This window comes from Heptranchias perlo, unplaced genomic scaffold (genome assembly GCF_035084215.1).
Source record: "Heptranchias perlo isolate sHepPer1 unplaced genomic scaffold, sHepPer1.hap1 HAP1_SCAFFOLD_240, whole genome shotgun sequence".
NCBI lineage: Eukaryota > Metazoa > Chordata > Chondrichthyes > Hexanchiformes > Hexanchidae > Heptranchias > Heptranchias perlo.
In genome coordinates, this window is record NW_027139252.1 from 411,285 (window position 1) to 437,538 (window position 26,254).

A 26,254-nucleotide genomic window follows, 5' to 3' on the forward strand; every position below is an offset into this window, starting at 1 on the left:
AGATACATGGTAATCCTCGCTCTACACTGTCCCATCAACACTCCCCAGGCAGTTACAGTCACTGTTATCATTAGCCTTTGATGTATATCCTTGTATACCATCATTTTTTTTATTCGTTCATGGGATGTGGGAGTCGCTGGCGAGGCCAGCATTTATTGCCCATCCCTAATTGCCCTTGAGAAGGTGGTGGTGAGCCGCCTTATTGAACCACTGCAGTCCGTGTGGTGAAGGTTCTCCCACAGTGCTGTTCGGTAGGGAGTTCCAAGATTTTGACCCAGCGACAATGAAGGAACGGCGATATATTTCCAAGTCGGGATGGTGTGTGACTTGGAGGGGAACGTGCAGGTGGTGTTGTTCCCATGTGCCTGCTGCCCTTGTCCTTCTAGGTGGTAGAGGTCGCGGGTTTGGGAGGTGCTGTCGAAGAAGCCTTGGCGAGTTGCTGCAGTGCATCCAGTGGATGGTACAGACTGCAGCCACAGTGCGCCGGTGGTGAAGGGAGTGAATGTTTAGGGTGGTGGATGGGGTGCCAATCAAGCGGGCTGCTTTGTCCTGGATGGTGTCCAGCTTCTTAAGTGTTGTTGGAGCTGCACTCTTCCAGGCAAGTGGAGAGTATTCCATCACACTCCTGCCTTTGCCTTGTAAATGGTAGAAAGGCTTTGGGGAGTCAGGAGGTGAGTCACTCGCCGCAGAATACCCAGCCTCTGACCTGCTCTCGTAGCCACAGTATTTATATGGCTGGTCCAGTTAAGTTTCTGGTCAATGGTGACTCCTAGGATGTTGATGGTGGGGGATTCGGCGATGGTAATGCCGTTGAATGTCAAGGGGAGGTGGTTAGACTCTCTCTTGTTGGAGATGGTCATTGCCTGGCACTTATCTGGCGCGAATGTTACTTGCCACTTATGAGCCCAAGCCAGGATGTTGTCCAGGTCTTGCTGCATGCGGGCTAAGACTGCTTCATTGCGGCTAGTCAGCAATTTCTATTGAACAACACTGGCAGAGAGCATTCTCGAGTGGTCTAAGTTCGGACACTGACGCTCCAGGATTATTAGGGTATAATTCGATTTTCGTCGATAACAAACTTTCCATCGAGTGGAAGCATTAGCGTCTGCTAGTGCATAAATATCACAGTCAATCAAACACATTCACACTGTGTATATACAGACTGGACGTTTACTATAGAGGGGGGGGGGGCACTAGTTAAGCTTCATTAATTGAGGGGGCACTTGCTGGGTTTTATGATAGCATGGAGCAGTCGGCACCCGAGTGTGTTAGTGAGGTGGGAATTTAAACCAAGGCTGCACCAGATTCCTGGTGTCATAAACACGGAATATTTTCAATCAACTCCTAAAATACCGTCTGTATAATGAGAATGGCTGACAATTCAACTCGGGCAAAGCACAAAAAACTTCGCAAAGTTTTGACTGCTACTCGCTAACCATGTTAGGATTTCCTTCATCCTGCTGGAGACTGTTATCGTTTGATTGGGGAATGTGAATGATGCTTCCTGTTTATGAAGAGATTATGTTCATCGTCGCATGGTTTCAAATCTCGACTGCGATGTTGAGAATTTTAACGTAAACCGAACAGTTATTTGGGTGGAGGTGATTTTACGACCCAGTTGATTTGCTTCTTCCAGTAAAACAACGTGACCTGCATCCGCGACAGGTTTGTTTTTATTGGTTGTAAGAATGTATGGAGTTGGGGTTCAGCAGAACACGGTCCGTGGAATCAATCTGTTGTGAGATAGACCAGTTTTGTCCAATAGGTTAGGCATACAAGGCTACGGACCAAATGCTGGAATATGGGATTAGAGTAGACAGGGCTGATGGCCGGCGCGGACACGATGGGCCGAAGGGCCTCTATCCGTGCTGTATGACTCTATGACTCTCTATGACACTAGTCACGTGTGGCAATTGAGTACAGATGTGGATAATTTCAATTGTGATTGTAATTAAAAAAACATTAATAGACACAGTCTTTGGCAAGTGATCTCATTCGCATGGTGCATACATGTGGACTTTAAACTTTTTGTGTGCTGTTGGTAAAATGATAAGATGGTAAGCAGAGTGTGCGGGTGTTATTGATCATTGTGAGTGATTTACTTCCTTGGTTACTGAATTGTGATAGATGTTTGTAATAAAATATACACATGTAGAAAACCCAAAGATGTTTTATCAGTGCATTAAAAACAAGAGGATAGATAAGGAAAAGATAGGACATATGCATCTCTCTATCTCTCCCTGTCTCTGTCTCTTGTCTCTCTGTGTTGTCCCCGATGGACTTCTCAGGTTTCCTCGAACGGCGAAGGCTGATCTCACCTGCAACACCAGCAGAGAAGGGTAACGAAACACAAGACTGAGATGGTCGGAAAAGTAAAGCTGCAACCCAGCTGATAAAATCGTAGCTAATATATCCATATTCATGTCTCTTCGCTCTCATAGTGAATGAAGGCAGCGATTTGAGTAAAGTATACTTACTGTGGAGTGTATAGTTCGGCGATGTCGAGACAGACGACAATGTCGTTTCAGAGCAATTTATCTGCAAAGTGTTACTTGATAATTCAAGTCGTACAAGTCGGGGTACCGCATGTCTCGGTACTAGGTCCTTTGCTTTTTGTGGTATACATTAACGATATGGATTAAATGTAGGGGACATGATTAAGAAATTTGCGGATGACACAGGATAGGCTCTATGTGATTGATAGTGAGGAGGAAAGCTGGAGATTGCAGGAAGATATCAATGGACTGGTCAGATGGGCAGAAAAGTGGCAAATGGATTTCAATCCGGAGAAGTGTGAGGTAATGCATTTGTGGATAACAAATAAGGCAAGGGAATACAAAATAAATGGGAGGATACTGAGAGGTGTGGAGGAAGTGAGGGACCTTGGAGTGCACGTCCACAGATCCCTGAAGGTAGCAGGACAGGTAGATAAGGTGGTTAAGAAGGCATATGGAATACTTTCCTTTATGAGCCGAGGCATAGAATATAAAAGCAGAGATATTATGCTGGAATTCTATAAAACACTCGTTAGGCCACAGCTTGAGTACTGCGCACAGTTCTGGTCACCACATTACAGGAAGGATGCAATTGCACAAGAGAGGGTGCAGAGGGGATTTCCGAGGACTGGAGAATTTTAGCTATGCTGACAGATTGGATAGGCTGGGGTTGTTTTCCTTGGAACAGAGGAGGCTGAGGGCTGAATGGATTCAGATGTATAAAATTATGAGAGGCCGAGATAGAGTGGATAGGAAGGACCTATTTCCCTTAGCGGAGGGGACAATAACCAGGGGGCATAGATTTAAAGTGATTGGTAGAGAGGTTAGAGCTGAAATGAGGAAAACCTTTTCACCCAGAGGGTGTTGGGGGTCTGGAACTCACTGCCTGAGAGGGTGGCAGAGGCAGAAACCCTCAACTCATTTAAAAAATACCTAGATGTGCACCTGAAGAGCCGTGACCTGCAAGGCTCCGGATCAAATGCGGGAAAATGGGATGAGGCTGAATGGCTCGTTTCTCAGCCGGCGCGTACACGATGGGCCGAATGGCCTCCTTCTGTGCCGTAAATTTTCTATGAATCTATGATTCTATACATTTAAAACGAATTTGGTAAAGATAGGCTAGTATTGTTTATATGAAATAATTCGTGTAGAACCTGATATTTTTCTACATCGCACATCGTACAGGAAAGCGAGATTGGATGGCCATGGTGTGCCGAAAGGATGGCGGATCGGCTGCGTGGCAGCGACATTTTACAGTGGCTGCACGGATCTGTTGCCAGTTGATCTTTGGATCTGATTATCGCTCAGGAAGTTTCACTGATTCAAATCCCGGATGAGCTCGTTTGCGTCCCCACTTTTAGTCAAAAATCGCCAATTGGCTTCTCACATCTTTTCAGCGGTGCAGAAGGCAGGTTTGACTTATCTCCAGCAGGGTATGTTTGAGCACCAGAGCACAGAATGCAGGGGGTTTGTCCAGGCAACACACGTAGGCGAAATGAAGATATTCTTTCAAGAAGTTGTACAGATCGAAGCCGACACATTAGCTTATCGCAATTCAGGCGATCTCATGGGTACAGAATCCAAAAGGTAAAGGATGCTGAATTGGCCTGGAAACAAATCCCTGGTTTCCCGCCGGTGAGAGAGGATTTGACTATTAACTCATGTGGAATCGCGGCTTACATTACCGAAGGTGCTTGTTTTAGAATGCGACCTTTGTGAATGAACGTGTTCGAATCCCACTGCTGCTAGAATTTGTGAAGCTTTTTACTTTGGCCTTCACCAAAAACCCGACATTGCTCAGAAGTGCTTTTCGCATTGCTGGCTTATATCTGTTTGCTCAAATCAGCAAATCTTGCTTGGCACCCAAACTGTTTCTTGCACGGAGGTGTTGGGAGTGTGAGGTGTGATCTAGTTGAACTATCAATCAAAGTGCGCAATGGCGCCCTGGTAAACCGAGTCTTTCGTATGGTCAGCATCAGATAAAAAATATGTACTATAATTATGAACAACTTCTTTCCATCACGCTCGGATGTATTATCAGTGAATGTACATGAGCAGGTCGATTAACGTCACGCTCCGGTCGCTTTGCATCTCCTCCTGCACCTTTTGGATCGGTTCACTAATTGGGAATCGGATTTAACTGCTGTGGTTCGGCACACGGTCCCACACTGCTGAACTCCCAGCCCCTTCCATCAACACTCGCTTTCTTTAACACAGCGACTGAATTTCAGCATTTTCCGGTACCATCTGAAATTTATCAACGGCATCTCCGCTAAAATATCGAGTGAATCATTCTGCCTGGTATCCTGGCAATTCCCCACGCTCACCATTACAAACTTTGGTCCTTCGAACATCGCTGCATCCAGTGGCAAAATCGGTTCTTCCACCGAAGTTTGGTGACAGCAGCTGACTGGACATTTTCAACATTCTCGATTTGGGTGCATGGGCAGGTCATATTGTGCGGTCAGACTTTCTTGTCCTCAAAGTTCAGGGCTTTAAATTGAGAAAGAAGAAAATAAAAGCGCTTTTATTCTGACCCAGCTCTGACGAAAGGTCATCGACCTGCAACATTAATTCTGTTTCTCTTTTTACAGATTCTGAGGATTTCCAGCGTTTTCCGTTTTTATTTCAGATTGTCAACATAGGCAGTATTTTCATTTTGAATAAAAAACTTTCGCATTTTTCTTCATGCGACGAGGTGGCCGAGAGGTTAAGGCGATGGACTGCTAATCCATTGTGCTCTGCACGCGTGGGTTCGAATCCCATCCTCGTCGTTGTTGCGTTTAAGTTTTCTTTCCTTCATTCAGTTCATCCAGAAAGTTTGGCTTCAAAGCCCATCCTTCTCGAAACGGCAGACGGAGGTTTTTGCATTGTTTCCTGAATCAGCAACAGTTCCTTCCACGAAGTGTTGAGATTGTCAGGTCGCGAAGTATCAAAGTCTACGGTGGTGACCTGGTAAGAAGAATACATCTTATGGTCAACGTAAGAGAAACTTATGTCCATAATTATGATTTCTGTCCCGGATCATTCCGTGTCTGTGTCTGTTTAAAAGGGATGTGCTGTAAGTCCCGGATCATTCCGTGTCTGTGTCTGTTTAAAAGGGATGTGCTGTAAGTCCCGGATCATTCCGTGTCTGTCTCTGTTTAAAAGGGATGTCCTGCAAGTCCCGGATCATTCCGTGTCTGTGTCTGTTTAAAAGGGATGTGCTGTAAGTCCCGGATCATTCCGTGTCTGTGTCTGTTTAAAAGGGATGTGATGTAAGTCCCGGATCATTCCGTGTCTGTGTCTGTTTAAAAGGGATGTGCTGTCAGTCCCGGATCATTCCGTGTCTGTGTCTCTTTAAAAGGGATGTCCTGCAAGTCCCGGATCATTCCGTGTCTGTGTCTGTTTAAAAGGGATGTCCTGTCAGTCCCGGATCATTCCGTGTCTGTGTCGGTTTAAAAGGGATGTGCTGTAAGTCCCGGATCATTCCGTGTCTGTGTCACCCGATTTTCTTGATACCTTTTTCCTTCTGAACTGAAATGACGATCCTCTCTCGAGAAGAAGGCTCACCGCCTGCTTCGGGCAACTGGTAGGAAAAATAACAAAAACTGATGAGACCAAGTTCATTCTGCTGGGCTTCCATTCCAATCTCCGCACTCTATCCCCCATTCAGTCCCACCCCCGCCTGGACATTATAATCTGCGATATTCATAAGGGAATGGAGAAGCCGAATATCACGGTTATAATTTTCTTGGTTCCTCAACACTGAAAAGGATCAACTGCAATGATTCAGAAGGTAATCAGAGAATCAGAGAATCTAACAGCACAGAAGGAGGCCATTCGGCCGTGGTACCTGTGCCGGCTCTTTCGAAGACCTGTCCAATTAGACCCACACCCTTATTTTTCCCTGTAAATTAGTCCTCTTCAAGTACATGTCCAATTGCCTTTTGAATGATCCAATGGAATCTGCATCCAACCACCTTTCAGGAAGTGCGTTCCAGATCTTAACAAACGCTCTGTGTGAAATAAATTCTCCTCAATTCCCCTCGAGTACTTTTGCCAATTATTTTAAATCTGTGGCCTCTGGTGACCGACCCACTTGCCAGAGGAAACAGTTTCTCCCTATTTGTACTTTCAAACCCCGCATTATTTTGAATACCTCTATTAGGTCTCCCCTTAACCTTCTCTGCTGTAAAGAGAATAATCCCAGCTTCTCCAATCTTTCGACATAACTGAATTCCATCATCCATGGAATCATCCAGGTCAACCTGCTCTGAATCCTCTTCAATGCCTTTTCATCCTTCCTAACGTCTGGTGCCCAGAAATGTACAATATACTCCAGCTGAGGCCTAACCACTCCATGTCAGTATAATGATCTATGTACATGGGCCCCTAAGTCCTTTTGGAACTCCACAGTTTCGAGCTTTTCACCATTTAGAAAGTATTCTGATCTACACTTTTTAGGTCCAAAGTGGATGACCTCACGCTTGCCTAAATTGAAATCCATTTGCCAGAGTTTTGCCCATTCATTTATTAGATTAATGTCTCTCTCTAATTTTATGCTTCCATCTGCACTGCTTACAATGCTGCCCTTCTTGGTGTCATCGGCAAACTTGGATATGTGGCTCTCTATCCCGTCATCTAATATCAATGAGACCGCCTGAATTGGGGTAAATTCACATCCAGCTTCAATCTGCTCCTCATCTCGAGGCATCTTATTCACCTGTGTTGCGTCTTGGAAACTTCCGCATTCTGTCTTCCACAACTCAAACATGCTCTGGATAGAATTCAATTCTACCAAAAGCCGCACTGAAAAGATGTCGGAAGTCAATTGGTGATTTTCACTAAAAGCAATAAGTCAGCAGGGCTCGTCTGGGAGTTGAACACGGAACCTCTCGCATATCAACCAATGAAACCCCTGAAGCGAGAATGACATCCCTGGACCAACAAGCTGCTGTCAGTGGAGTCATAGAGAATCATAGAGTTATACAGCACGGATAGAGGCCCTTCGGCCCATCGTGTCCGCGCCGGCCATCAGCCCTGTCTACTCTAATCCCATATTCCAGCATTTGGTCCGTAGCCTTGTATGCTATGGCATTTCAAGTGCTCATCCAAATGCTTCTTGAATGTTGTGAGGGTTCCTGCCTCCACAACCCTTTCAGGCAGTGAGTTCCAGACTCCAACCACCCTCTGGGTGAAAAAGTTCTTTCTCAAATCCCCTCTAAACCTCCCGCCTTTTACCTTGAATCTATGTCCCCTTGTTATAATACCCTCAACGAAGGGAAAAAGCTCCATTCTATCTGTGCCCCTCATAATTTTGTACACCTCAATCATGTCCCCCCTCAGCCTCCTCTGCTCCAAGGAAAACAAACCCAATCTTCCCAGTCTCTCTTCATAGCTGAAGCGCTCCAGCCCTGGTAACATCCTGGTGAATCTCCTCTGCACCCTCTCCAAAGCGATCACATCCTTCCTGTAGTGTGGCGACCAGAACTGCACACAGTACTCCAGCTGTGGCCTAACCAGTGTTTTATACAGCTCCATCATAACCTCCTTGCTCTTATATTCTATGCCTCGGCTAATAAAGGCAAGTATCCCATATGCCTTCTTTACCACCTTATCTACCTGTTCCGCCGCCTTCAGGGATCTGTGAACTTGCACACCAAGATCCCTCTGACCCTCTGTCTTGCTAGGGTCCTCCCATTCATTGTGTATTCCCTTGCCTTGTTAGTCCCTCCAAAGTGCATCACCTCGCACTTTTCCGGGTTAAATTCCATTTGCCACTGTTCCGCCCATCTGACCAACCCATCTATATCGTCCTGCAGACTGAGGCTATCCTCCTCGCTATTTACCACCCTACCAATTTTTGTATCATCAGCGAACTTACTGATCATACCTTTTACATTCATATCCAAGTCATTAATGTAGACCACAAACAGCAAGGGACCCAGCACCGATCCCTGTGGTACCCCACTGGCCACAGGCTTCCAGTCACAAAAACAACCTTCGACCATCACCCTCTGCCTTCTGCCACTAAGCCAGTTTTGTATCCAAAGTGCCAAGGCACCCTGGATTCCATGGGCTCGTACCTTCTTGACCAGTCTCCTGTGGGGGACTTTATCGAAGGCCTTACTGAAATCCATGTATACCACAGCCACTGCGTTACCCTCATCCACACGCCTAGTCACCCCCTCAAAAAATTAAATCAAATTAGTCAGACATGATCTTCCCTTGACAAAGCCATGTTGACTATCCCTGATTAATCCTTGCTTCTCCAAGTGGAGACTAATTTTGTCCTTCAGAGTCCTGCAGCCACAGCCGATCGGCCATCTTTTCAGACCTCTTCTGTCCATGGAATCACGTTTTCTGTTCCGGTGTACAGCACTATCAATTATACACTAACAATTCCCAGTCACCAATAGTAATCTCCCTTTACCAAATTTGTTTTGAGTGTACGACTTGAATTATCAAGTAAGACGTTTCAGAATTAGTTGCTCTGAAACTACATAGCGAGGGAGGATACTGAGAGGTGTAGTTGAACAGAGGGACGTTGGAGTGCATGTCCACGGATCCCTGAAGGTAGCAAGACAGGTAGATAAGGTGGTTAAGAAGGCATACAGGATACTCTCCTTTATTAGCCGAGGCATAGAATATAAGAGCAGGGAGGTCATACTAGAACTGTATAATATTCTAGTTCGGCCACTGCTGGAGTACTATGTACAGTTCTGGCCACCATATTACAGGAAAGATGTGATTGAACTAGAGAGGGTACAGAGGAGATTTACGACGATGTTGCCAGGTCTGGAGAACTATAGTTATGAGAATAGATTGGATAGGCTGGGTTGTTTTCTTTGGAACCTTTGTAAACAATTTTACAACACCAAGTTACAGTCCAGCAATTTTATTTTAAATTCACAAGCTTTCGGATGCTTCCTCCTTCGTCAGGTGAACGATGTGAAAATGAAATCCTCGAGATCTTTGGAACCGAGGAGGCTGAGGGTAGATTTAATTGAGGTGTATGAAATGATGACGGGCCTAGATAGAGTGGACAGGAAGGACCTCGTTCCCTGAGCAGAGAGGTCAATAATCAGGGGACATAGATTTAAGATGATTGGTGGAAGGATTTGAGGGGGGCGGAGGAGAAAGTTTTTCACCCAGAGGGTGGTGGGGGTCGGGAACTCACTGCCTGAAAGGGTGGGAGAGGCAGAAACCCTCATCGCATTTAAAAAGCACTTCAGTGTGCACTTGAAGAGCCGGAACCTACAAGACTACGGGCCAAAGGCTGGAAAGTGGGATGAGGCTCGATACATTTTTCGTCCGGCACAGACACGATGGGCCGAGTGGCTTCTTTCTGTGGCGTAAATTTCTATTCTCTGATATGTTTGCTGCCTGTCTCGGCATCGTGATAATATACACTCTACCATAAGTGTACTTTAATCAAATTACTGCTTTGTTTCACTGTGAGAGCGAAGAGACATTAATGTTTGGACATTGGCTGCAGCAGCTGGGTTTCATCTTTACTTTTCCTACCGTCTCAGTCCGTTTTTTCTTTACCCTTCGATGCTGGTGTTGCAGGTTAGATCAGCCTTCACTGTTCAAGGAAACCCGAGAAGTCCATCGGGGAAAACACAGAGAGACAAGAGACAGAGACAGGGAAAGATAGAGAGATGCAATCAAAGAAAATAAAGAGTATGAATGTCAGGCTTTGCAAACTAGCAGAATTTAAGTTACAGATTGGGAGAGATTGCTTCTCGTGTCTTGAAATCTTGCAACAGAAGATTGGACACTCAATAAAAAGCAGCGGACACGCTGTTGTATCTCTCATTCTGGGAGAGGGGTAAATGCGGTCAATTAACTCAAATTAATCTATTTAAGCATTGAAGAGATCTTTAAACAGTAGCTCTGGGAGCAGACTTCAAACCGACGCAGGAAAACCCCATTGGAATTTTGAAACCAACGCTTTTACCACTCGGCCATCGCAGCTGTAAACCACAAGTTCTTTCAGTCAGCATTCCAAATGAGCCCATGCAGCATTTGTGGATTCAAGTATTGGTGGTTCAAGGGTCGATGTCTCGCTTGCGAGACAGGAAACTCAGGTTCGATTCCCGACAAACGGAGGGCGTTTTTGCATTCTGCACCAATGGGGAACAACGGAAGAACAGTCCATCATTCATCCACTCGACCCAGTTCCGCAGTTCAATGAGATCATGGCTCATCTCGGACCTAACCTCATACAGCCACCTTTGCACCTTATCTCTTAATACCTTTGGTTAACAAAAATCTATAAATCTCTGCTTTAAATTTAACAATTGAGCGCGCATCAACTGCCGTTTGCAGAAGAGAGTTCCAAACTTCTACCTCCCTTTGATTGTCGAAGTGTTTCCGAACTTCACTCCTGAAAGTCCTGACTCCAATGTTTAGACTATGTCCCCTGGTCCTTGAAAGCCCAGCGAGCAGAAATAGTTTATCTCTATCTACGTCATCACTTCCCCTTAATATCTTGAAAACTTCGATCAAATCAGCCCTCAATTGACTAAATTCCAGGGAATACAACTCTAATTGGTGTAATCTCTCCTCGTAATTGAACCTTTAGATTCCAGGTATCATTCTCGTAAATCGACACTGCAGTCCCTCCAAGGGCAATATATCCTTCCGAAGGTGCGGTGCCCAGAACGGAACACAGTACTCCAGATGTGTTGTAACCAGAGCTTTGTATAGCTGTCGCATAATGTCGATCCCCTAATATTCTAGTCCTCCAGATATAAAGTCCAGCATTCCATTAGCCTTTTTGATTATTTTCTGTACCTGTCCATGACATTTTAATGATCTATGTACATGGATCCCGAAGTCCCTTTGGAACTCCACAGATTCGAGCTTTTCAAATTTAGAAAGTATTCTGATCTCTCCTTTTGTGGTCCAAAGTGGATGATCTCACACTTGCCTAAATTGAAATCCATTTGCCAGTTTTTCCCATTCATTTATTATATTAATATCTATCTGTAATGTTATGCTTCCATCTGCACTGCTCACAATGCTGCCCATCTTGGTGTCATCAGCAAACTTGGATATGTGGCTCTCTATCCCATCATCTGATATCAATGAGACCGTCTGAACTGGGGTAAATTCACATTCAGCTTCAATCTCCACGTCATCTTGAGATATTTTATTTACTTCCCGTGTGTTGCGCTCTGGAAGCTTCAGCACTCAGTCCTTTGGAGCTCAAACGTGCTCTGGATATAATTCATTTCCACCAACACCAACACCAAAAATACGTCGAAGTCAATAAAAGCAAAGCTACGCCCCCCAGGGCTCGTCCGGGAGTTGAATCCGGGACCTCTCGCATATTATTCAATGAAATCCCCTAAGCGAGAGTTATACCCCTAGACCAACGAGCCGCTGCGATTGAACTTCGGCAGCCAGTGTGAAGGTTCTCTACCTCCCACAGTCGATCGGCCATCCTTTCAGACCTCTTCTGTCCATCCAATCTCGTTTTCTATTCCGGTGAACAGCAATATCAAATTGTACACTGACTATTTCCAGTCAACAATATTAATCTCCCTTTACCAAATTTGTTTCGACTCTACAACTTGAATTATCAAGTAAGACGTTTCAGAATTAGTGGCTCTGAAACTACATTGCTTGGGAGGATACTGGGATGAGTTGATCAACAGAGGGACCTTTGGATTTCATGTCCACAGATCCCTGAAAATAGCAGGACAGGTAGATAAGGTGGTTAAGAAGTCATACAGGATACTCTCCTTTGTTAGCCGCGGCATTGAATGTGAAAGCAGGGAGGGTATGCTAGAACTGTATAAAACTCTAGTTAGGCGTACAGTTCTGCTCACCGCATTACAGGAAGGATGTGATTGCACTGGAGAGAGTACAGAGGAGATTTACGACGATGTTGCCAGTACTGGGGAATTTTAGTTATGAGAATAGATTGGATCGGCTGGAGTTTTTTTTATTCGTTCTTGGGATGTGGGCGTCGCTGGTGAGGCCAGCATTTATTGCCCATCCCTAATTGCCCTTGAGAAGGTGGTGGTGAGCCGCCTTCTTGAACCGCTGCAGTCCGTGTGGTGACGGTTCTCCCACAGTGCTGTTAGGAAGGGAGTTCCAGGATTTTGACCCAGCGACGATGAAGGAACAGCGATATATTTCCAAGTTGGGATGGTGTATGACTTGCAGGGGAACATGCAGCTGGTGTTGTTCACATGTGCCTGCTGCCCTTGTCCTTCTAGGTGGTAGAGGTCGCGGGTTTGGGAGGTGCTGTCGAAGAAGCCTTGGCGAGTTGCTTCAGTGCATCCTGTGGATGGTACACACTGCAGCCACAGTGCGCCGGTGGTGAAGGGAGTGAATGTTTAGGGTGGTGGATGGGGTGCCAATCAAGCGGGCTGCTTTATCTTGGATGGTGTCGAGCTTCTTGAGTATTGTTTTCTTTGGAACCGAGGAGGCTGAGGGGAGATTTAATTGAGGTGTATAAAATTATGACGGGCCCAGATAGAGTGGATAGGAAGGACCAATTTCGGTTAGCAGATAGATCAATAATCAGGGGGTATAGATTTAAGGCAATTGGTAGAAGGATTAGAGAGGAGCGGAGGAGAATTTTGTTTCAGTCAGAGGGTGGTGGGGGTCTGGAACTCACTGCCTGAAAGGGTGGGAGAGGCAGAAACCCTCATCGCATTTAAAAAGCACTTAAATGTGCAATTGAAGAGCCGTAACCTACAAGAGTACGGCCCAAAAGCGCGAAAGTGGGAAGAGGCTGGATACATGTTGCAGGTTAGATCAGCCTTCGCTGTTCAATGAAGCCTGAAACGTCCATGAGGGACAACACGGAGAGGCAAGAGACAGAGACAGGGAGAGATAGAGAGATGAATGCAAAGAAATTAAAGATTATAAATGTCAGGTTTTGCAAACGAGCAGAAATTAAGTTACGGATTGGGAGAGATTCCTTCTCGGGTCTTCAAATCCAGCATGGGAAGAATGGACTCCCAATTAAAAGCAGCTGCCACTGTGAAGTATCTCTCATTCTGGGAGAGTGGTAAATGCTGTCAATTCACTCCAGTTAATCGATTTGATCATTGAAGAGATCATTAAACAGTAGCTCTGCGAGCAGACTTCAAACCTACGTTGAAAACCGATTGGAATTTTGAGACCAACGGTTTAACCACTCAGCCATCCCAGCTGTAAACGGCATGTTCGTTCAGACTGTATTCCAAATGGACACATGCTGCTGCTACCCATCCGAGCATTGGTTGTTCAGGGGTGGAGTTCTCACCTGCCATGCCGGAGACCCGGGTTGAATTCCCGGCCAATACATGGTCACTTGGCATTCTGCACCAATGAGAAACTTAGGAACAGGAGTAGGCCATTTAGCCCTTCGAGCCTGTTCCGCAATTCAATGAGATCACGGCTGATCTGTGACCTAACTCCATTTACCCGCCTGAAGCTGATATCCCTTAATAACTTTGGTTAATAAAAATCTATAAATCACGGGTTTGAAATTAACAATTGAGCTCGCAACAACTGTCGTTTGTGGAAGAGAGTTCCAAACTTCGACAATCCTTTGCTTGTAGAAGTGTTTCCTAACTTCGCTCCTGAAAGTCCTGAATCTAATGTTCAGTCTATTTCCCGGAGTCCGAGACACCCCAACGAACGGAAATAGTTTCTCTCTATCTTGCCCATCAGTTCCCATTAATATCTTGAACATTTCGATCAAATCAGCTCTTAATCCACTACATTCCAGGGAATACAAACCTAATTTGTGTAATCTTTCCTCGTAATTTATCCCTTCGAGTCCAGGTATCATTCTCGTAAATCTATACTGCACTCCCTCCAAGGGCCACATATCCTTCCTAAGGTGCGGTGCCCAGAACTGAAACCAGTACTCCAGATGTGTTGTAACCAGAGCTTTGTATAGCTGTCGCATAATGTCTATCCCCTGATATTCTAGTCCTCCAGATATAAAGTCCAGCATTCCATTAGCCTTTTCGATTATTTTCGGTACCTGTCCATGACATTTTAATGATCTATGTACATGGATCCCGAAGTCCCTTTGGAACTCCACAGATTCGAGCTTTTCAAATTTAGAAAGTATTCTGATCTCTCCTTTTGCGGTCCAAAGTGGATGATCTCACACTTGCCTGAATTGAAATCCATTTGCCAGTTTTTCCCATTCATTTATGCTCACAATGCTGCCCATCTTGGTGTCATCAGCAAACTTGGATATGTGGCTCTCTATCCCATCATCTGATATCAATGAGACCGTCTGAACTGGGGTAAATTCATATTCAGCTTCAATCTCCACGTCATCTTGAGACATTTTATTTACTTCACGTGTGTTGCGCTCTGGAAGCTTCAGCACTCCGTCCTTTGGAGCTCAAACGTGCTCTGGATGGAACTCATTTCCACCAACACCAACACCGAAAATACATCGAAGGCAATAAAAGGAGGACGACCACCCCCAGGGCTCGTCCGGGATTTGAACCCGGGACCTCTCGCATATTATTCAATAAAATCCCCTAAGCGAGAATCATACCCCTAGACCAACGAGCCGCTGCGACTGAACTTCGGCAGCCAGTGTGAAAGTTCTCTACCTCCCACAGCCGATCGGCCATCCTTTCAGACCTCTTCTGTCCATTCAATCTCGTTTTCTATTCCGGTGAACAGCAATATCAAATTGTACACTGACTATTTCCAGTCAACAATATTAATCTCCCTTTACCAAATTGGTTTCGACTCTACAACTTGAATTATCAAGTAAGACGTTTCAGAATTAGTGGCTCTGAAACTACATTGCTTGGGAGGATACTGGGATGAGTTGATCAACAGAGGGACCTTTGGATTTCATGTCCACAGATCCCTGAAAATAGCAGGACAGGTAGATAAGGTGGTTAAGAAGTCATACAGGATACTCTCCTTTGTTAGCCGCGGCACTGAATGTAAAAGCAGGGAGAGTATGCTCGAACTGTATAAAGCTCTAGTTAGGCCACAGCTAGAGTATTGCGTACAGTTCTGGTCACCACATTACAGGAAGGATGTGATAGCACTGGAGAGAGTACAGAGGAGATTTACGACGATGTTGCCAGTACTGGGGAATTTTAATTATGAGAATAGATTGGATAGGCTGGAGTTGTTTTCTTTGGAACCGAGGAGGCTGAGGGGAGATTTAATTGAGGTGTATAAAATTATGACGGGCCCAGATAGAGTGGATAGGAAGGACCAATTTCGCTTAGCAGATAGATCAATAATCAGGGGGCATAGATTTAAGGCAATTGGTAGAAGGATTAGAGAGGAGCGGAGGAGAATTTTGTTTCAGTCAGAGGGTGGTGGGGGTCTCGAACTCACTGCCTGAAAGGATGGGAGAGGCAGAAATCCTCATCGCATTTAAAAAGCACTTAAATGTGCAATTGTAGAGCCGTAACCAACAAGAGTCCGTCCCAAAAGCGAGAAAGTGGGATGAGGCGAGATACATGTTGCAGGTTAAATCAGCCTTCGCTGTTCAAGGAAACCTGAAACGTCCATGAGGGACAACACGGAGAGGCAAGGGACAGAGACAGGGAGAGATAGAGAGATGAATGCAAAGAAATTAAAGATTATAAATGTCAAGTTTTGCAAACGAGCAGAAATTAAGTTACGGATTGGGAGAGATTCCTTCTCGGGTCTTCAAATCCAGCAAGAGAAGATTGGACTCCCAATTAAAAGCAGCTGCCACGGTGAAATATATCTCATTCTGGGAGAGAGGTAAATGCTGTCAATTAACTCCAATGAATCGATTTGATCATTGAAGAGATCTTTCAACAGTCGCTCTGCGAGCAGACTTCAAACCTACGTTAAAACCGATTGGAATTTTGAGACCAACGGTTTAACCACTCAGCCATCGCAGCTGTAAACGGCATGTTCGTTCAGTCTGGTTTCCAAATGGACACATGCTGCTACTCCCCATCCGAGCATTGGTTGTTCAGGGGTGGAGTTCTCACCTGCCACGCCGGAGACCCGGGTTGAATTCCCGGCCAATACATGGTCATTTTGCATTCTGCACCAATGAGAAACTTAGGAACAGGAGTCGGCCATTTCGCCCTTCGAGCCTGTTCCGCGATTCAATGAGATCACGGCTGATCTGTGACCTAACTCCATTTACCCGCCTTAAGCCCATATCCCTTAATACCTATGGTTAATAAAAATCTATAAATCACGGGTTTGAAATTAACAATTAAGCTCGCAACAACTGTGGTTTGCGGAGGAGAGTTCCAAATTTCTACAATCCTTTGCTTGTAGAAGTATTTCCTAACTTCGCTCCTGAAAGTCCTGAATCTAATGTTCAGTCTATTTCCCGGAGTCCGAGACACCCCAACGAACGGAAATAGTTTCTCTCTATCTTGCCCACCAGTTCCCATTAATATCTTGAAAATTTCGATCAAATCAGCTCTTAATCCAGTACATTCCAGGGAGTACGACTTGAATTATCAAGTAAGACGTTTCAGAATTAATTGCTCTGAAACTACATTGCTTGGGAGGATCCTGAGAGATGTCGATGAAAAGAGGGACCTTGGAGCGCATGTCCACAGATCCCTGAAGGTAAGAGGAAAAGTAGGTAAGGTGGTTGAGAAGGCACACAGGATACATTCCTTAATTAGCCGAGGCATAGCATAGTGTTTTATACAGGTCTAGCATAACCTCCATAGCAGGGAGGTTATGCTAGACCTGTATAAAACACTAGTTAGGTCACAGCTAGAGTACTGTGTACATTTCTGGTCACCAAACTACAGGAAAAATGTGATTGCACGAGAGAAGGTACAGAGGAGATTTACCACGATGTTTCCAGGACTGGAGAATTTTAGTTATGAGGATAGATTGGATAGGCTGGAGTGGTTTTCTTTGGAACCGAGCAGGCTGAGGAGAGATTTAATTGAGGCGTATAAAATAATGACCGGCCGAGATAGATTGGACAGGAAGGACCTACTTCCCTTAGCAGAGAGGTCAATAATCAGGGGGCATAGGTTTAATTTAATTGGTAGAAGGATTGGAGGGGAGCGCAGGAGATTTTTTTCACCCAGAGGGAGGTGGGGGTCTGGAATTTCACTGCCTGAGAGGGTGGTAGAGGCAGAAACCCTCATCGCATCTAAAAAGAACTTGAATATGCATTTGAAGAGCCGGAACCGAAAAGACGACGGACGAATCGCTGGAATGTGGGATGAGGCTCGATGCCTGTTTTTTTCGGACGGCACAGACATGATGGGCAGAACGGCCTCCTTCTATGGCGTAAATTTCTATGATTGTATGATTCTATGATTTGATTGCCGTCTGTCTCGGCATGGTGTTAATATACACTCTACCATAAGCATACTTTAATCAAATTGGTGCTTTGTTTCACTGTGTGAGCGAAGAGACATTAATGTGGAGACATTGGCTGCAGCAGCTCGGTTGCACCTTTACTTTTCCTACCGTCTCAATCTTTCTTTAACCTTCTCTGCTGGTGTTGCAGGTTCGATCAGGCATCGCCGTTCAAGGAAGCCTGAGAAGTCCATCAGGGGACAACACAAGAGACCGAGACAGGGAGAGATAGAGAAATTTAAAAAAGAACATAAATTATAAAATGACAACAGCACAGAAGGTGGCTATTCGGCCCATCCTGCCCGTGCCGGTTCATTGTAAGAGCAATCCAATTAGTCCCATTCTCCCGCTCCTTCTCCGTAGCCCTGCAATTTTTCCCTTCAACTATTTATCAAATTCCTTTTTGAAAGCCACGATTGAATCTGCTTCCACCACCCTTTCAGGCAGCGCATTGCGGGTTATAAATACTCGCCGGGTAAAAAAGCATTTCCTCACGTCGCCTTTGGTTCTTTTACCGATCACCTTAAATCTGTGTCCTCTGGTTCTCGACCCTTCCGCCAATGGGAACAGCTTCTCTTTATTAACTTTATCTAAACCCTTCATGATTTTGAACACTTCGATGAAATCACCTCTTCACGTTCTCTGCTCTAAGGAGAACAACCCCAGCACGGGGTAAATGCGGTCAATTAGCTTCAGTTCATTTATTTGAGCATTGAACAGCTCTTTGAACGTTACTCTGACATTATGATAGCGCGGCCTCGCGGTCTAAGGTGTTCCATCAAATTTCTATGGAGGCGTGGGTTTGAATCCCACTGCTGTTAGAATTTCTGGCAATGTTTATTTTGACCTGTTCACAGAAAACCCGATTGTAGTGCGATGGAGCAGAGGATGTGAAAGAAGATGAAAGTGAAAGTGCAAATATTATTTTCATCACAGTGACTGGACACGTTTCCACAGGTTCGGGCCTCTCACGTTAATATTCTTTCCAGCAGAGTGGGACAGGTGATCAGAGTGACCGGGCTCCAGCGGCGCAATCAGTCAGTGCGCGGTCCTTATCTGACAGAACAGGGTCGGGAAATACCGAGGTTGTTAGTCGAGTCTCACTTTGATCAACCAATCTTTTGCCTTGTGAACATTTTGACCGCAGTTGAAGGTACAATTGGTTTGTTCCAAAATGCATCTACTTATTTGTATTGCCATGTGGTTCCTCCGGACTCCGCTTTTGCAATAGCAGATGAGATGTTTTGTGTTATTATTTTACAGGAGGTAGACTGCGGAATTGGAGCCACAAACTATGATTTTGATCCATCTGCAAATTATGGGATTTAGCATGAGCTTTAAACCAGCGCGTTAGAACGCTCAGCCACGATACTTTCCATCTTGCGATCTTCTGGCGCTACTATTACAGCAATAGAATTACTGCAAGCAAGAATTCTACCCTCAAGCACCAATGCTCACACGGCAGCCGGATGCTTGTGTCCAGTTGGAAACCTGTCTGAGGGAACATGCAGTCTGACAGAGCTAGAAGTCCAGGAGATTGACTTTTGTGTTGAGCAGATGATGAGCCTCCTTCTTGAGAGTGTTTCACCAATCCAGCTCAGAGTGGATTAAGCATTATAAATTCGGGGGGAGTGGAGCCACTTGTAGAAGATGAAGTGTGGGGGATTATTTCCCTTCCTTGACGAACATTATTGATCTTGTTGCGGTTTTGCTACAAAATTTTACTTTCGAGCACCGAAATCGCTAGTTTTAACAGCAGGTCAACATCAAAAGGCGTGGGGAAAATGAGGGCTCGTCCGGGATCTCTCGCATATTTCAATCAGCAAACCCGAAGCGAGAATCAGTCCCCGTAGACCAACGAGCCCGCTGAAAAATTAGCACCAAGTAGCGACACGCGAGGGAGAGTTTCTGAGCATCAGCGCCCACTTTCCCCAAATCTCCCTTAAAGTACAGTAAATAAAAATGTGTCCGAACATGAGTGAAAAGTTATAAAGGTCATTTCTTCTGTGTTGGGTTTTGTTTAGGGTTCCAGATGCTGTTAAAGGTGATTGGGGACGGTTACTGAATTAACCGGTATAAGGGTGCAGATCCTCCGGTGTAAGGGTGCAGATGCTCCTGTGTAAAGGTGCAGAAACTCCGGTATAAGGATGCAGATGCTCCAGTATAAGGGTGCAGATACTCCGGTATAAGGGTGCAGATACTCCGGTGTAAGGGTGCAGATACTCCGGTATAAGGATGCAGATACTCCGGTATAAGGGTGCAGATGCTCCTGTGTAAAGGTGCAGATACTCCGGTATAAGGATGCAGATACTCCGGTATAAGGATGCAGATACTCCGGTATAAGGATGCAGATACTCCGGTATAAGGGTGCAGATACTCCGGTATAAGGATGCAGATACTCCGGTATAAGGATGCAGATACTCCGGTATAAGGGTGCAGATACTCCGGTATAAGGGTGCAGATACTCCGGTGTAAAGGTGCAGGTACTCCGGTATAAGGATGCAGATACTCCGGTATAAGGGTGCAGATGCTTGGATTTAAGGGTGCAGATAAATGGATGTAATGATTTGTTGCCCCGACTGAAATGCGGCTTAGAACTGTTGTTATTATCCGAGGCAGTGCTGCAGGATCCTTTAATGATCTCTTCCAAAAATAACTGAAACCCTTCGGAATGTGAATACAATTAGCGTTTCCAAAATAAAGGGAGTGACATTCATTGTGGAAACAGTCTGATGTCACTCACTGCAGAAATATCCATGTCAGAGTGAAGCGGCTCTCCTGCAACCTTCAGACCTTGTCTGTCAAGACGAATTCTGATTTCCGTGCATCCAATCACAGATTAAATGGTAGAAGATCGGCCGTCCTCAGCTGGCCATCTGAACCGTGCACTTTTTTTTGCAGCCAAAACACACATGAGAAACCAGGACATGCGAGACCATGAATCTTAAAGTAAAACATTTCCCTATCGTCCCTGGGTGGGCTCAAAACCATCAACTTTCCCGTTTTCTAGCCGAACGCGCTAACTGATTGCGCTACAGATACATAATTAAGCGATTGATTTAACTAGCTAAAAATTTAGGTTGCAGCGACCAAGACAACATCTCTCAACTATCAGTTTGTTTATGGTGAATCTGGGTTATTCCCATTTCAAGGCCAATCTCTCCTCCGTGAGGTGCAATGCCCAGAGCGGAAAAGAGTCCACTAAATGGGTTTTATTCAGAACTCTGCACAGCTGCAACATAACTTTCACCCCTTTGTGTTCCATTCGCCTTTTCAAGTTTTTTGTACCCGTGAACTAGATTTTCGTGATTTGGGCCCCCAAATATTTCTGCTCATTTACAGTTCCCAGCTTCTCACCATTTATAAAAAAAAACTCTGATCGACCTTTTCTCGGCCCAAAGTGGCTGGCCTCACACTTTCCCACATTGAATTGCATCTGCCACAGTTTTGAAAGGTAATGAACTGAAACCCTTCGGAATGTGAATACAATGTTATATTTCCAAAATAAAGGGAGTGACATTCATTGTGGAAACAGTCTGGTGTCACTCACTGCAGAAATATCCATGTCAGAGTGAAGCGGCTCTCCTGCAACCTTCGGACCTTGTCTGTCAAGAAGGATTCTGATTTCCGTGAAGCCAATCACAGATTAAATGGTGGAATATTGGCCGTGCTCAGCTGGCCATATAAACCATGCACTTTCAAAGCAGCCAAAACACACATTCGAAACCAGAAAAAGCAAGACAGTGAACCTTGAGGGAAAAGCTGCCCGTAAGTCCCTGGGGGGGCTCGAACCACCAACCTTACAGTTAACAGCCGAACTCGCTAACCGATTGCGCCACAGAAACACAGAGAAGCTGTTATTGAACCATTATTTCAACCAACTAAAAATTCAGGTTGCAGCGATCAATACAACATATCTCCACCATCAGCTTAATTTTCCAAAATAAAGGGTGTGAAGTTTGCACGAGTGAAAATCTGTGCTGTATTATTTCTGAACATTCAACTCACCTTGCCATTAAACACCTGTATGGTGGAAGACTCGGTCCCCTCGTGGCAGAGTCGATTTCAGCGCGGTGATACTGGGCCAGAGTCAAGTTTAGTTCATGCGATTGCCGAGTGGCGAGAGGGTGGATTTGGAACTCCTGTGCGGCTGCACTGCGAGTTGTCCTGATCTACTTGGAGCGATATTCACTTCAATTCATCACTGACAGGAACAGTTTGATTCCACGTTTATTTTCTCTGGTGCTTGGTGAGATTTCAAAAGTTGAAAACGATCCGTGCTGAACCCAATCTCGCCACTTCCACGCTGACAGACACAAGGCGGTCACACTCTGGTTCATTTAGACAAAAACTGAGAGGGATTTCACCGTCGAATGCAAAGGCGAACAAAACTCATTCAAAGAAAGTGCAGGTCATTGAGGTGCCTTTAAAGTCCTGATTGTTTGCACTGAAATTCTTCCCAAAGCGTTTGAGATTCAGGTGGAGCGATTTGGGGATTCGTATCTCTCTTTGCAAAAGTTTCATCCGCAGTTCAAGATCAAAAGTCGAGGGCAGAATGAGACGCCTTCCTGACATTTGGGAACGAGGGAAGCAGACTTTAGAACAAGGTTCTGTTTATTGTGAAAAAGCAGCTAAAACATTCATTCCGGAACGATCCAGAATCCGATCAGCTCGAACAGCAACGGTTACCCCGTGATTTGAACACGCAGCCTTCTGGTGGCGGAATAAATAATGGAGATAGAAGCAGGAAGTTGAAAAGTGGGAATTGATAAATTAAGTGAGTGGGTAAAACTGCGGCAAATAGAGTTCAATGTGGGGGAGAGCGAGGTCATCCACTTTAAATCTAAGATCAATCAGTGTATTTTCTAAATGGTGATAAACTAGGAACTGTGCAGGAGCAGAGAGATTTTTGGTCCACATACAGAAACCGCTACCAACCAGCGCACAGGTACAAAAATTAATTAAACAGCCGAATGTGCCTTTCGGACAGCCGGTTAGTTCATTTGCATCGAGTTTACCGTAATATCATGATCACGGATTCGATTCTTGTAATTTACTTTATTTATATCGGGTTTTTGTAACTTTTAAATCCAAGCTTTACAAACAGGTCCACAGACAAATTCACGGGGACAGTTTATTGAATAACATCCATTGTAACTTTACCCCTGGGCCGGAGAAACACGTCTTTCTTTTCATTTGTCTTTTTCCGGTTTGCAGATAAACGTTTAACTCGCGGCCTGTTCCCATTAATGATCATCAGCAGCAACAGACAGACAGAGCGGGCCTGACCGCCCCGAGATGGGGAAAAGGCATCAGTTCAGGACAAATGCATCAAATCAAATAGTCACCCGGCACCGAGAGAGACAAAACCAAGAGAAAAAGGCAGAAGGTAAGAGAGAAATAAAAACCAAATACAGACGATAGAAATATTTCCATTTCTTGATGTCTCTCGATTCAATCCCCAATCCTTCAGTGGCGGGGATCAAATTTCACTGCAAATAAATGTGAGAATCGAAGCGAGGAAGAAGAAACTAAACAACCAAAAACTGCCGAAACTCGGGATCGAACCAAGGACCTTTAGATCTTCAGTCTAACGCTCTCCCAACTGAGCTATTTCGGCCCCATGTGAAACGTTCACTGTATGTCATTGTCTTCAAAAAATATATAACTCCAGGCGGAATTGCCCCTCCTGTTCATTCCGCAATTCAAATAAAAACATCGCATTCATATTTACACACCCACAGTTCATATATAAACATCACACTCATATATACACACCCACAGTTCATATATAAACATCACACTCATATATACACACCCACAGTTCATATATAAACATCACACTCATATATACATATTCATAGTTCATATATAAACATCACACTCATATATACACACCCACAGTTCATATATAAACATCACACTCATATATACACACCCACAGTTCATATATAAACATCACATTCATATATACACACCCACAGTTCATATATAAACATCACACTCATATATACACACCCACAGTTCATATATAAACATCACACTCATATATACACACCCACAGTTCATATATAAACATCGCACTCATATATACACACCCACAGTTCATATATAAACATCACACTCATATATACACACCCACAGTTCATATATAAACATCACACTCATATATACACATTCATAGTTCATAGAAAAACATCACACTCATATCTACACTCCCACAGTTTACAAAACAAGAGCGCACTCTTACTGCACACCCACTTAATATCTACCCAAAGTCCTGTTTATTGTTCTCACAAAAGTCTGAACACTGAAAGTTTAACTGTTTTCCAGATACTGTCCATCCTGTTTTGTATTTTCAGCGTTAAATTTGCTGAAGTCCGGCAAAGGGGGCGCGATATCGGCCCTGCCGGTGAATGCTGCTTCGACGGAAGTCTCGGTGTCCAGGAGCTGGCGGGGATTGGAAAGCTCTTGTGTCACACGAAGTGTCTGAAAGGCCCGGATGCACATGAAGGTTATCAGTGCGGTGCCCACACCTCGTGCTGCAATGTTAGCGAGCCGGACATCAACTTAAAAGGCGGCTTGTTGTGGTCACAGTTTCTTTCTGTACATAACTGAACCTAAAACATTCAAAATGCAATGTTTTCTTTGCTGCATCACAATAAGCAATATCTTATTATAAAGTTTCGCTCATTGGTTCCTAAGTGTCAGATGGGAGAATTGTCTGAACCCCTCATTTATTTCATTGTTCATTCAGAATCTGCCCACGGATTGACACAGAGATAAACACAGGGAGAGTTGCAGAGTATCGGTAAACACGGCGGCAGGACCCTGAGCCACAGTGAAAATGCTGTGATTTCAACCTGGTTCAAAACACGCAGCCTTCTGATGTGGAGTCAGACGCGACTGTTCTTGCACCAGGCCCACAACAAGCGGCTGGAGCCGGATCCATTGGAGGGCGATCGGTGCAGACTGCCGCCCCGGCTCTCGGAATGTGAGAGGCGGAAACAGGAGCAGCCTGACCGCCTCAACCACAGCACAGGATCCCCGCTCTCCCTCACGTTGCATAACTGACTCTGTGGCGCAATGGATAGCGTGTTGGACTTCTATTTCGTGGTTGGCGGAGACATTTAAAGGTTGTGGGTTCGAGTCCCACCAGAGTTGGGTTTTAGTTCACGGATCGGGAGCTGGGAAGTGAAATTTTGCAGCAGGGTCATTAATGTCCGTCAAGGATGTGAAACTGCCCCCGACACTTCATCTTACACAAGTGGCTCCAGTCACACCCGGATTTATGATTCTTAATCCACTCTGAGCTGGATTGGCGAAACTCTCTCAAGGAGGAGGCTCATCATCTGCTCAGACCGAAAGTCAATCTGCTGGACTTCCGGCTCTGTCAGACTGAATGTTCCTTCAGACAGGTTTCTCACTGGACACATGCATCCTGCTGCCGTGTGAGCATTGGTGCTGGAGGGGTAGAATTCTTGCTTGTAGTAATTCTATTCCTGTAAAACTAGCTCCTGAAGTGCAGGATGGAAAGTATCCTGGCTGAGCGGTCGAAGGCGCTGGTTTAAAACTGCAGTTAAATCCCATTTTTTTGGATGGATCAAAATCATAGTTTTTGGTTCCAATTCCGCAGCCTCCCTCCTGTAAACGAATGACATTAAACATCTCATCTGCGAATGCAACAGCGCAGACCGGAGGAACCACATGGCAATGCAAATAAGTAGATGCATTTTGGAACAAACCAATTGTACCTTCAACTCCGGTCGAAATGTTCACAAGCAAAAGGATTGTTTGATCTCGGTGAGACTCGAATTAACAACCTCGGTATTTCCCGACCCTGTCCTGTCAGATAAGGACCGCGCACTGACCGATTGCGCCGCTGGAGCCCGGTCACTCTGATCACCTGACCCACTCTGCTGGAAAGAATCTTAAGGTGAGAGGCCCGAACCTGTGGAAACGTGTCCAGTCACTGTGATGAAACTAATATCTGCACTTCCACTTTCAGCTTCTTTCACATCCTCTGCTCCATCGCACGACAATCGGGTTTTCTGTGAACAGGTCAAAATGAACATTGCCAGAAATTCTATCAGTGGTGAGATTTTAACCCAGCGCCCACGCAGTGATTGGATTTATTGTCTGAAAGCAGTGAGCTCCGTTCACACAACGCCTCGCCAGTCTTTCACGTTTTGTTTAATGCCCAAATAAATATATTGGAGCTAATTGACCGCATTTACCCCGTGCTGGGGTTGTTCTCCTTAGAGCAGAGAAGGTTCAGAGGAGATTTGATAGAAGTGTTCAAAGTCATGAAGGGTTCAGATAAAGTTAATAAAGAGAAGCTGTTCTCATTGGCGGAAGTGAATGGTGGTGGACAATTAAACAACTAACGGGAGGAGGAGGCTCTGCAAACATCCCCATTCTCAATGATGGCGGAGTCCAGCACGTGAGTG

At 45.0% G+C, this 26,254-nt stretch overlaps 4 non-coding genes across 4 annotated transcripts; 2 read left to right on the forward strand and 2 right to left on the reverse strand.

The window, feature by feature from the left end:
- The first annotated feature begins 5,187 nt into the window (after nucleotides 1-5,187).
- Nucleotides 5,188-5,269, forward strand: trnas-gcu (transfer RNA serine (anticodon GCU)). Its single transcript has one exon. It is a non-coding gene; the product is annotated as a tRNA-Ser (tRNA).
- Nucleotides 5,270-14,937: 9,668 nt separating this feature from the next.
- On the reverse strand, nucleotides 14,938-15,026 carry trnap-agg (transfer RNA proline (anticodon AGG)). The gene is given in 2 exon segments: nucleotides 14,938-14,973; nucleotides 14,991-15,026. It is a non-coding gene; the product is annotated as a tRNA-Pro (tRNA).
- An 8,325-nt stretch (nucleotides 15,027-23,351) lies between these two features.
- On the reverse strand, nucleotides 23,352-23,424 carry trnaf-gaa (transfer RNA phenylalanine (anticodon GAA)). Its single transcript has one exon. It is a non-coding gene; the product is annotated as a tRNA-Phe (tRNA).
- A 1,452-nt stretch (nucleotides 23,425-24,876) lies between these two features.
- trnar-ucu (transfer RNA arginine (anticodon UCU)) lies at nucleotides 24,877-24,968 on the forward strand. The gene is given in 2 exon segments: nucleotides 24,877-24,913; nucleotides 24,933-24,968. It is a non-coding gene; the product is annotated as a tRNA-Arg (tRNA).
- The last annotated feature ends 1,286 nt before the right edge of the window (nucleotides 24,969-26,254 follow it).